The sequence below is a fragment of the Cervus canadensis genome, chromosome 30 (assembly GCF_019320065.1).
Source record: "Cervus canadensis isolate Bull #8, Minnesota chromosome 30, ASM1932006v1, whole genome shotgun sequence".
NCBI lineage: Eukaryota > Metazoa > Chordata > Mammalia > Artiodactyla > Cervidae > Cervus > Cervus canadensis.
The window spans coordinates 36149825-36161887 of NC_057415.1; the positions used below are offsets into that span (position 1 = coordinate 36149825).

The 12063-nt window shown below is 49.8% G+C and overlaps 1 long non-coding RNA gene across 1 annotated transcript in view; it reads left to right on the forward strand.

Annotated features, from left to right (window-relative positions):
* The window catches only part of LOC122431702, a 29484-nt gene extending 19008 nt beyond the window's left edge, over positions 1–10476 (forward strand). Inside the window, exons 3-4 of the long non-coding RNA XR_006266601.1 lie at positions 9866–9996; positions 10332–10476. This is a non-coding gene — a long non-coding RNA (uncharacterized LOC122431702). The remainder of the gene's footprint in view (positions 1–9865; positions 9997–10331) is intronic.
* Positions 10477–12063: the final 1587 nt, after the last annotated feature.

Below are 12063 nucleotides of genomic sequence, written 5' to 3' on the forward strand. Positions count from 1 at the left end.
TGACTAATGAACCTACATCTTTCTCTCTTGGGCCTTGGGTATACATATTAGGATTTAAAATGTGAGCAAGATGCTTTGGTATCAGTGAGGCAGACCCTGTCATTTCCATAATAATGGGAAAGCTAGACCGAGGAGCCGAGGGCACAGGCTGCAAGTGACGTAGTGAATCAGAAGCCAGGCAGGCTAAAGTCAATACCAGTCTCCTGCGTGTAGGTCCAGAGCCCTTTGATCTGACTTTTGGCTCTCCTCTGACGGGGGGAGAGCGGGTGGTGAATGGCTTTACAGTCTCACTGATCTTAGGGCCGAAGCAGACGGGCACGGGGAAAGGCCTGGCAGCAGGAGCGGATACCACAGAAGCCGGGGAACACGCCTGCAGGAAAGTCCAACTTGTAAGTGCCAGGTGCACACGCTGAGTCCTCTGGACTCAGGTCAGAGGGGAAAGCTGTCTTGACGGCACAAGACTGCACTGGCCAGGGGCTGGCTCACTGTCACGACAGACACCATGATACCAGGTGGAAAATGCTGTTCCGATTTGCGGCTCGATCATATCATGGCCTGATGCTCCTGCTGGGTGGGCTTGGTCTCCGCTCTCTGGGGTTTTTGGGGGAGTCAGGCTCCTTCATCTGCAGATTCTTCCGTCTCCCACCCCCAGCCTGCAATGTCAGTGTCCAAGGTGAGCAGAGGGAGCTGTGAGTCCCGGCCAGTTAGGGGCAAAGCAGGGCTGGAGGAGGTGTTGCTGGCCAAGGGCTAGTATTTCAACCACACCGGCCTGCCTCTCAGTGCCCTTGATCCTGTTCACTCCTCTCAGGAATGGGGACCACGCAGCCTGTTCTTCCCACCTGCAGCCCTGAGATTTCAAGCCCGGGAATAAGTTTTATAAACGGGCATGTGCCCTGAATATGGAAGCATGGCTGTGGTTTCTTCTCCAAGTGACAGAGAACTCAGCAGCCTGTCCACCCTGACCTGGAACCTCTTTACTTCAGACCCTGAAAGGAGATCTGAGAAACCTCACTCATGGATGGAAAGACAGCTGCCGTGTGACCGCCTCGGGCACGGTCACCCCCGCCGCATCTGAGGCACAGGGGGTCATCTCTCCCCAGATGCGTATGTCCGTGTGCTGTGTGTGTGCATGTGGACACAGGCAATGAGTTCCCACCTCTAGCCGCCCCTGCCACCTGGAGCCATCAAGCTTACAGCCGCGGGGGCAGTGGTTGACCTTGAAGCCGGGCTGCCCGCCCTTGGAGGCTGGGAGGGTAGTTGGTTGGCCTGCTGCATGGAATTGGGAATCCAGAGTCTCAGGTTGTAGCGCTCAGCGGGCTCACTCTCCTCATCTACACCACAGGGAGAATGCCTTACACGGCCGTTATGAGAACCAAAGAGTCTCATTGTGAAAACCGCTGAGCACAGTGAAAAGAGGCGGCTGTCAGGAAAGCTGCGGTTCTTTTTATGCCATGTCCAACCTGCTAGAGACATGAGTTCTGGGCACTTGTATAAGGGCTGAGTCAGAACGTTACCTTGTGGCTTCCCGGGTGGCCCCATTTCAATAAGCGGACTTTTGCCTCAGTGTCCCCTCCCTGTCTGTCCCAATTCCTTCCCTGCATCTCAGCGGGCTTCTCAGCGGATCCAGCCAAGGCAGGCCCCCCCACCCCCCAGCCACCACTGCCGCCCTAGGGCTGGTGGGCTGGTTCCCGGGCGGCGGGGCTCCTCCATCCTGACCGCTGGGCGGCTCAGCCTGAAATCAAGAGCCTCCCCACGGCCCGCTCACGGTCCAGCTCATGTCGAGCTCACGGACCTGGTCTGAGATGGCCCTCCTGCTCCTCATTACAGCCACCCTGAGCAGGCCTGGGGCCGAGCCTGAGAGGACAGCTCTGCATCTGGTCCCGGGATATAGGCGTGAGGGTGTGGGCAGGATGTGGCAGGGCGGACCAGCGCGGGCTGTGGTCTGCAGTTCTTGCTATGGGCAGCTGTGGCTCCATCCCGCTGGGGCTCCTGTGAGAAGCCTTGCTGGTTGCGCCTTCAAATTGTCCCGGGGATGGAGAGGTTGTAGCGCTGTCTTCATCCCACTGGGGGTGTCAAAACTTCCCAGGGCAGTCCTATCTCCCACTTTGGAAACATCCCTGAGTTAGACCTCAGAAGGCTTCCCAGGCTCTGAAGAAAGCCCTGGGGCAGAGGGTGGGGAGACTTAGAGGCAAGTGCTTGAAGGACAGATGCCCACTGTAGCCACCCTGATAGCCGGGAGGATGTCGGATACAGGCAGAGTCCGCTGGAGCCAGCTCAGCAAGCGGCTTCTCACTCGGGGCCTTCCACCCCGCCCATGCCCTGCTCACTCTAATGGTCTAGGTTCAAAAGTCACCTTCTCGGAAGGGGCTTTCCTAGCCTCCTATCTGAAGGTGCCCGGCTGAAGGTGATTACTCCTCTCCCCATTTTTCCTTCCAGACCCTTCTCTGGCAGACTGGCCAGTGGAGCTGAACACCTATTAGCCTAGATAGGTTGTCTGGGTGTGGGGACAGGTTCACACAAGGCCTGCAGCAGGCCTGGGTTGGGGTGGTTACAAAAGCGCACACGTGCTGGGTCACTTCAGTCGTGTCTGACCCTTTGCACCCCTATGAACTGTAACCCACCAGGCTCCTCTGTCCGTGGGGTTCCCCCAGCAAGAATACTGGAGTGGGTTGCTATGCCCTCTTCCAGGGGATCTTCCCGATGTAGGGATTGAACCCATGTCTCTTATGTCTCCTGCATTTGCAGATGGGTTCTTTACTACTAGGAGCACCACCTGGGAAACCCTCTTTACAGAAGTGTGTGTGTGTGCTAAGTTGCTTCAGCCGTGTCCGTGGTGGACTAGCCCACCAGGCTCCTCTGTCCATGGGATACTGGAGTGGGTTGCCATTTCCTTCTTCATCTTTACAGAAAACTAGGAGTCAAATGTCAGTGCTGGTCCAGGGAGAAGGTGCCAAAGGGGTGCTGAAGCTTTGACTGATTGTCAGATACAGGGGTGGGAAATGTCAGGGTCAGGAACGCAGGCGAGGGAAGCACCTAGCAAAAACTCACCAGGCAGTAGTAGGAAGTGGGAACTCAGGAGGAGACTGAAGGTCCGGTGTTATTTCCACAGACAGTGCCAGGCGTGCAGGAGTCTCTTGGGGAAGGACAGGATGTACCTCCTAGTTCTGCTTTGTCATTTGAAGGTCAGTTTCCCAGCTCTGGGTTTGTCTCCCCCAGTGTGACCACACCAGTGATGTCATTCAAGGTTGGAAGAAGTGACGATATGTGTACACACCTCAGTGAAGACACACTTCTATCCTGCAGGTCATTTTGAAACCCTGAAGGTGATGGGATTTTAAGACCGGGAAAGAGTCTCTCTTTGAGTCTTGGTCCAAAGGGGAAGTGGCCTAAGTGGCCCCTAGCATTCTGGAGTGCAGAAGCGCAGGGCCCTGCCCTCTAGTGACCAGAGTTGGCCAAGCCCCAGATGAGAGCGGTCACACCTCCCTAGGCCAGCTCAGGCATTCCCTTCTCAATGACCTCGAGACCCCAGTCTCAATTCCCCACACTGGGGGACAGGCCTCAAGTTAAGCCTGCAGAGTAATGTGTTGGCCTGGTAGGCAGAGAAAACAGTGGGTTGCGGGCCCTTACGTGTATGGATCTTCTTCCCTTCTGACTCAGTTACAACCAACAACCTCTTTCATTGTTTGTACAGTCGGGTTCTGCAGTTCCTGAGAGTGAAGCTTGAGTGGTAGAGGAAAGACTTACTCTGTACCCTTAAAACCAGGGTCTACTGTGTGGGCCGGCTGCATGGCCAGCCTTGGCAGTGTATCAAGTGTTTGAACAACATCAGTTTGAACTGTTCACCTCCTGTATAGAGGGATTTTTTTTTTCTTCAATAAATATGTACTGCTGGATCTGTGGTTGACTGAATCTGGGAATATGGAGCTATAGATACAGAGGACAGACTATGTCCACAGCCTTCTTCATGATTCCTGGATGATGAGGTTCTAAGTTAAATTGTTCCATTTTAATCTTAATTGCTTTAAGTAAACCACTGCCTCAAGAGTGTATTTTTGAATCTTTCTGTGTCTCGGTTTCCTCCTCTGGATAATGGACATACTGGCATTATTTATCTCCTAAGATTTGTGTGTGTGTGTGTGTGTGTGTGAAAGTTACATGTGTTTCTACCTGAGAAGCACTTACAATAGTACTTGGCATATATCTAGAGCTGTCTCAATTGTTTGATGATATTATTTTTGGCATCATCACTCATTTAAAGATGGTGAATTTGAGGGAGAGAAATCAGGTATTGTTTTCAAATTAGAGGAACCCATGTTGGGAGCTGGTGTGCACGTTTTCATTTTAGTTGTCTTCTCTCTTACTTTTCTGCAGAGAGATTTGTGATCCTTCCCGGTGGCTCCATCAGTAAAGAATCTGCCTGCTGTGCAGGGCCCCTAGGTTCAATCCCTGGGTCGGGAAGATCCCTTGGAGAGGGAAATGGGAACCCACTCTGGTTTTCTTGCCTGGGAAATCCCATGGACGGGGGAGCCTGATAGGTTACAGTCCATGGGGTCGCAAGAGTCAGACACAACTTAGCAACTAAGCCTACCTACCTGTGGGTTAAACAGAAGCCAGAGTGAGTCACTGGGCTGCAAGAGGAAACAGGAAGGATCTAGAAGGAGTAGATTATGCTTCAGACCTGAGCTGTGATGATTTGAATAGTGGCCAATGAACTTGTCTTTAGTTTAGTCACAGTTTAGACAGTGAGGGAACATGCCAGATGACATATGTTTCTCTTCCTGATCACAACCTCAGGTACACATTCATTTGCAGCAATGAACTCATTGGAGGCGGGGGCGGGGGGGGGGACCAGACACAATAGGAATCTATTATGTGGTTCCCTTACATATAAATGACTCTGAGTGGAGTTTACTATGGCCATGTATCCAGTTTTACTAATGAAAAGCTGTCAAATGTGTGAATCATACGTGACTCCTCTGGAAGATTCAGGGACTTTGCTTTTCGGAGCTGAAATACTAAATTAAAAATCATTGTGTAAATGAAAAACACATTATGAGTGTTAGTTGTCTCTCACCGAGCAGACGTATACTTAAATTTCAGATTTCTTTCCCTCCCTCTGCCCCAAACTCTTCCATGGAGCAGCTGCCTGAACCTAGGGCACGTGAACGCGCCTGTCTGCTACTCCTGAATTAACTGCAAAAATTCACATCAGTCCCAATCTATACACCAGCCAGGAGATGCTCACTAGCCAATCACCTTGTTCAGTGTGGTCCTAGGGAACAGAAGGAGGAGACCATTTACTAAGCACCAAGTCTATGCCACACACTTTCTGGGACTCGTAGTCATTTGAGGTAGCTGTTATTATTTTTGATTTAAAAGCGTTCGAGGCTTAGAGAAGTTATGTAGTTTAACCAAGATCACATAACTGGTTCTGTAGCAGAACTAGAAGTTGAAACCATCGATCAGTCGGTTTGTTCATCGATTTAGCACATCTCTGTCTTCCATGCCTGATTTCTGCTAAGAAGTGATTCAGGCCCTCATCGCATTTGCAGTCTGGTTGTAGAATTCGTTTTCTAATTCCTTGCCTAGTGGCCTTGTTATAATCAATCTCAAGCCTTAGTATTAAAAACATGTATTATATTCTGTCCATGAAGCCATTTGCATTCTATTTGAATGCTCTTGGTTTTTAGGTTAAGTAGAGAAGAAAGAATGAAGTGTTAACTGAGAAAGGGAGCTGAATGATAATGTTAAATACTTTTTACACTGAAGAGCTCCTTTATGGAGACTGTGTCTCTGAGCAAACCTCCTGTAATTTCCCAAGAGAAGTTTAGAAAGTGAAATCTTGCCTCAAGCAATCCCTTGTAGCAAAGTCCTGGCCTGGGGAGGCAGTGAGGTTCTCTGGCGACAAGTCGGAGTTGAGGGTGCAGGTTTCTCTTTCTATAAGGAGCTGGCTTTGGAGAAACTAATTAAACCCAGAATTCTTAGGAGGTTTGTAGTGTTGCCGGCTTGCAAATATAGCTCCCCCACCATGGTGTTCCCTGGAGGAAGGGCCAGTCAACACGATTTTTCTTTTTTTTTTTTTAACCCCTTCTGTCTCCCCAATGGGCCACCTTCTTCATAAGACCAACATCTGTGTTTCGTAGTATCTTAACTCTTTCTTGATAGCCCTTCCTTTTGTTGTATTAGAGACTCAGGATGGAGCCTGAAAGCCTGGAGTGGAAATAGTCTAGATACCTTGTAGCTGAACCAGAGGTGCCGAATAAGTCCATTTGGGGGCTGAAAGGGACCTTACACTATTCTGTTTAATGTCTGGCTACTACCAAGACCCAGGATGCCTCCACCATCAGGGGCTCACTGCTTCTGTGACTGCCTGTTCTCTGATGGCTTTGGTCACTAGAATTTCTTTTCTGATGTGAGGGCCACTTGTCCTTGTATAGATTTCACTGTTGGGCCCTCATTCTTCTTCTGTCACCTAACAGAGTAAGTCTGCTCTGTCCTTCCCATGACAGACCTTCGAGAGTTGGAAACAGAGGGTCTCTCCCTTGTTGCAGTGAGCGGGAGCTCTTCCATTTTCCTTTGTCTAAAGAGCTGGGGATTCTAGAATTCTCACAATCCCAATTGTCTCTATATGCAGCATTCAAAAGCTGAAAGATTGATTGGGACTTCTCTAGTGGTTCGGTGGTTCACAATCCACCTTGCAATACAGGGAACATGAGTTCCGATCCCTGGTCCTGGAAGATCCCACAGGCCGAGGGGCAATAAAGCCCATGCACCACGACTGCTGAGCCCACACCCTGGAACCTGTGCGCCACAAGATGCGGTGAGAAGCCTGCTCACTGCAACTAGAGAGGAGCCTGAGCACCAGTGAAGACCCAGAATAGCCAAGAGTAAATTAAGAAAAAAAAATAAGACAAATATATTCACGAAACATCTGTTAGTTGAGTGCAGCCTTTTCCAATGGGCCTGTTTGTGACCGCACCCTCCTTCCCAATAACTCCAGGCAGCTATTATAAATTTGCTGTTGTTCCTCAGTCGTGAGTGACTCTTTGCCGCCCCATGGACTGTAGCCCACCAGGCTCCTCTGTCCATGGAGATTTCCAGGCAGGAGTACTGGAGTGGGTTGCCATTTCCTTCTCCAAGGGATCTTCCCAACACAGGGACTGAACCTGCATCTCCTGCAAGTCTCCTGCATTGCAGGCAGATTCTTTACCCCTTAACCGCTGGGGAAGAGCCCTTATTATACATTGATTTCTTAATAAACAAACCATAATTGTGCAGCTGCTGTGTTGAAGTTCTATGTCCTACAGATGTGAACACCATGCCCTCATGGAATTCTCCGCTTGCTCTGAAGCTAACCCTGTGAGCTAACTGAGTTGGAAGCCCTTTGCTGCTTTGAACTGGGATTTGGGATGGAGGTGCATGCCTTTTCAAAGCTGCTTCTAATGCTCACCTGAAGGGTGTCCAGGTTGAGTGCAGTCTTTTGCCTCCACTGAGCTGGGTCTGCTCTGTCCTTTTCTCTCAAATTCTGTTTGAACACCTGGGACCTGCTCCACTCTGCCTTCTGCCAATTGCTTAGAAGTCCTTGATTGTGGGAAAGTATAGCTACAGAGACACTCAGTGCCCCTGGGGCATTGAGGTAATTGGGGGTAATCCAGGCCCCATTTTGCTCTGGAAAGCAGAGGCACTTTTGGATAAGCTTTTGTACCCACACCTAAGTCAATTCAATTCAGTGATGTTCCAGCCATACCTGGAAAATTCCCTTTCTTTCTTTCTATTATTTTAGTAACCCTTCAAAGTTAATGCTTGTAAATAAAAAAACTTGAGAGGTCAGCTGCTTTTGCTCACTGCCCATCAGCCCTTGAGAAAGGAGGGTTCTCAGTGTGGTGGAGTGGCGGGGCCTCTGTCCAAAATTGGAGGATGCTCTCCAAGAGGCCACATGTGCGGAAAGTCCCTGGAGAAGTCACTTTCACGGGGCACGTATAGTGCTCTGTCTTTGAAATGACTGATATTTATGGTGGTTTTTTTTCCTCTGAATGTCCTACTGGATTTCTCCCTCCTTGGCTGTGAGACAGTCTCATCCCATAGTCACAGGAGAGGCTGCTGTCTGGGGCTCTTGATAGAGCAGTTCCTTTTCTGTTTTTTAAAATCCTGTCATTACAATCTGACCCAGTGAGGTGACAAGGTGGGTGAATGGGAACTGAGTTTGAATCCATATTGACTGCCTGGCCACTTGGGAGAAGTTGCTTCTTTTCTGAATTTCTTTGTTTCCACAATGATGATCTGGGAACAAAGCCAGTGAGCTGAATAGCAAAATGAGATGAGGCTTAAAGACCCCTCCTCCGAGGTCTGATCATGCATTCTGTTAGCATGTAATGACTGAGAAACAACGGAAGAGGCTCCATTCTAGGTCCTGAAATACAGCAGAGGGAAAATGAATCTGAAGGCCCTGTTGTCATGAAGCTTGATTTCTGGAAAACATACACACAAGTAAGTAGACCAGTAGCTTGTCCAGTGGAAATACATGCTATGGAGAAAAATAGAGTCCTGGGGATGGAAGAGCACGTGTGTGTTTATGTAGGAGATGAGGGAAAGGCTCATTGAGAAGATGACATTGGGAGGATGCCTGAAGGACGTGCGCCAGTGGGCCATGCCTGGGTGGGTGGGGAACATTCCAGGCCAAGGGTCTGCAGTGGGAGAGCGATTGCTGATTGCTGGATTCACAGAGCAGGAGGCCAGGGTGTCAGAGCGTCTTGTGATCAGGATAAAGGAGTTGAGGCCAGGGAAGTATCAGGACACAGATCACTCAGGGCTTCGAAGACCTCTGTGACACCTTGGCTCTGCTCTAAGAAGGAAGGTGAGCTCTGGAGGCTTTTAAGCAGAAGAACATGACTCAGCATTTCAGGAGGATGGCTCTGGGGGGCCAGGCCTTGGGACAGAGGGTCCTTGGCTTCCTTTTCAACACTTCCCAAGCGGCTCAGGGTAGTCTGGAGCGATTGCTGTCTAAACCAGGCTTTAGAGGCTAAGAGAAAGTAAAACAGTAGAGACTAAGGGCAACAGGTGTTAGTCTGCAGTCTAGATGAGCCTCCCTCTGTCTGCAGGGAGAAGCAGTCAGGAAGGAGGACAGAATAGAATTCTGCAAGGGCTTGCAGCTGCAAGGCCTGGGACAAACCAAAGGCATAGGGAAGTAGAAAACGTGAATTTGGCCTTCACAAGCAGTGACTGGGGATTAGCACACAAAAGTAAATTAGTGATGGGACATCCATACATATGGATGCATGCCAGGGAAGTGGGGTCCTCGCCAGGGGTCCTGGCAGAATCTGAGTGGGGACTGGACACACGGGCCATAGCCTTCCCTCCCTGTCCCCACCCTGTTCTGCCCATCTCCCCACACAGTGTACTTTTGCAAGAGGTGATGAGCAAGAGGGTTTGTGGTTGTTGATGGGAGGCTCTGTGTAGCAGAGGGGGAGGCGAGGGCAGAAGGGGCACCTGCCGTGCCTTGCTGCCTTGGACTGGGTGTGAACCTCTCCTGAAAAAAGGGACTAGAGTGATAGCAGAGAAGGAGTTTTCCTGAGAGTGTCCTGTGAGTCTGGGAGCCTCTAGCCCCATCAACACATCCACAAGGAAGCGCTCTCCTAAAGCCGGGGGAGGCTGCCATCTGCTGGTTGACTGCAGTATTCCACTCAGGTGCTCCGCTTTGGACAAAAATCTTTCAATGTTAAAGATCATCTGCGTGGGCATTTTCTCCAGGTCAGGCGCTGTCCATAAAACATTGCAGGCAGATTCTTTACTATCTGAGCCATCAGGGAAGCCCTTTAAATCATCACCAATTCGCATCAGCATATGTCCTCTTTATTCTCGTTTTTAGGGATGCTCAAAAAAATTAAGTACCTAGATCCAGGTCATTCAGGAAGTGGAAAACTTGGAATTCAAGCTCAGTCCTGACTACAAACATGACTACTTAAAGAAATTGTTGTGATCACATCAGCTTTGCAAACTGTGAGTGTTGTGAGGGGACCGGCAAACGGCAGGTGGTCTGTGTGTGCTGAGTGGAAAAGTGGAGACAGGCTAGATCTGCGGATGGATGGATGGATAGATGGATGGATGCGCCTCAAGGTGCTGCATCCCAGGGGCCCACAGCCTCAGGTTTCAGTCCCAGCTCTGGCCTTTCAGGTCTGGTGACCTTGGAGAGGTCATCTCAGAGCTCTGACACACAACTTTGTCTGTGACTGCAAACGTACTGGGCCAATTGTGGGAGCTACTTATTTTGGCTGTGTGCATGTGTGTCTCTCTGGGAGTTTTCTTTCTGTAACATCTTGCCATCTATTTTCCAGTCTTGGTGAGGCTGGAGCGATTCTCAAGAGGACAGCTTCTCCCTGTTCCCCTTCCCAGCTCTACATTCTTCTGCTCAGACAGTAAAGAATCTGCCTACAATTCAGGAGACCCAGGTTTGATCCCTGGGTCAGGAAGATCCCCTGGAGAAGGAAATGACTACGCACTCCAGTATTCTTGCCTGGAGAATTCCATGGAGAGAGGAGCCTGGTGGACTACTCTGGGGTCAAAGAGAGTTGGACACAACTGAGCGACTTAACACTTCCTGGGGAGGGAGGAGGACGAGGGAGTGAGCCCTCTGCTGGCTCCCGATACACCACAGCGCCCAAATGCAGGCGGCGGGAGTCCAGGGCTCCAGTGGACACAAGCAGACGGACAGATGCCTTTCTAGTGCAGGAGTGAGCTTTCTCAAGGGTGACGCTGGTTATGTGCCTCTTGGCCTAAACTCCTCCGGCACTCGCAGCTCTGCCCAGAAGATGCAAAGCCTTCAAGAGAGGCTTCGCCCTCCACCCTCACACCTTCGCCTGTGGCGCCCAGCCTCAGCTTGCCCTGGCATAACCACAGTCCCCACGCTAGCCACAGCAGCCCCGAGGGGCCTCCCCGCTGCTCCTGCCCAGATGCCGAAGAGCAGTGCCCTAGCACTCCCAGGCCCTGCAGCCCTCCCCGTTCCGGGAGCTAATGCAGCCTCGACTCTGGCTCGCCACATCCTTAATTAGTCTGGCTTCACTGAGACCACAGGGAAAATCCCCTGTAGGAATCGAAGGCACCTCAAAAACAAGGGTGTAGACTCGAATAGCACGCCCGTTTTTGAGCTGCCCTCAATTCCTACAGGGGGTTTTCCCCGTGGTCTCAATGAAGCAGGGTTTCTCTGGTGGCTCAGCGGTAAAGAATCTATCCACCAAGCAAGAGACACAAGTTTGATCCCTGGCTTGGGAAGATCCCCAGGAGAAGGAAATGGCAACCCATTCCAGTATTCCTACCTGGGAATTCTATTTACAGAGGAGCCTGGCAGGCTACATTCCATGGGGGCTGCAAAGAGTCAGACAGGACTTAGTGACTGAACAGCAGCAGGAGCAGACATAGATAAACTTGCTGAGACTCCAAGCCCTACGAATTTTCCCTTCTAGACATCTCTCAGAGCCGTACGCTTCGTGTCTATTAATAGGAGCACACTTGCGCAAACTCCATCTCCTTTAACCTGGACTCCTGCAGTGACCTTCTTACAGCTCTCTCCCATCTGTATCTCCAGGTCAAATAAAAACTGCAGCAAAAGGATTTTTTTCTTTAATTGAAGAATAATTGATTTACAGTGTTGTGTTAATTTTAGGCACACAGCATAGAGATTCACACATTTATTCACTCATTTGCACATATATGTTGTTTTTCATATTCTTTTCCCTTATAGGTCATTATAAAATATTGAGTAGAGTTCCCTGTGCTATATAGTAGGCCCTGTTGTTTATCTGTTTTATACAGAGTAGTGGGTATGTATTAATCCAAACCTCTTAATTTATCCCTCCCTCCGCTCCTGTTTCCCCTTTGATAACCACACGTTTGTTTTCTATGTCTGTGAGTCTCTTTCTGTTTTGGAAAAAAGTTCTTTCCTTTCTTTTTCTTTTTAGATTCCACATATAAGTGGTATCATGTGATATTTGTCTTTGTCTAATTCACTTCACTCAGTATGATAATCTCTATGTCCATCCAGGATGCTACACATGGCATTATTTAGTTCTC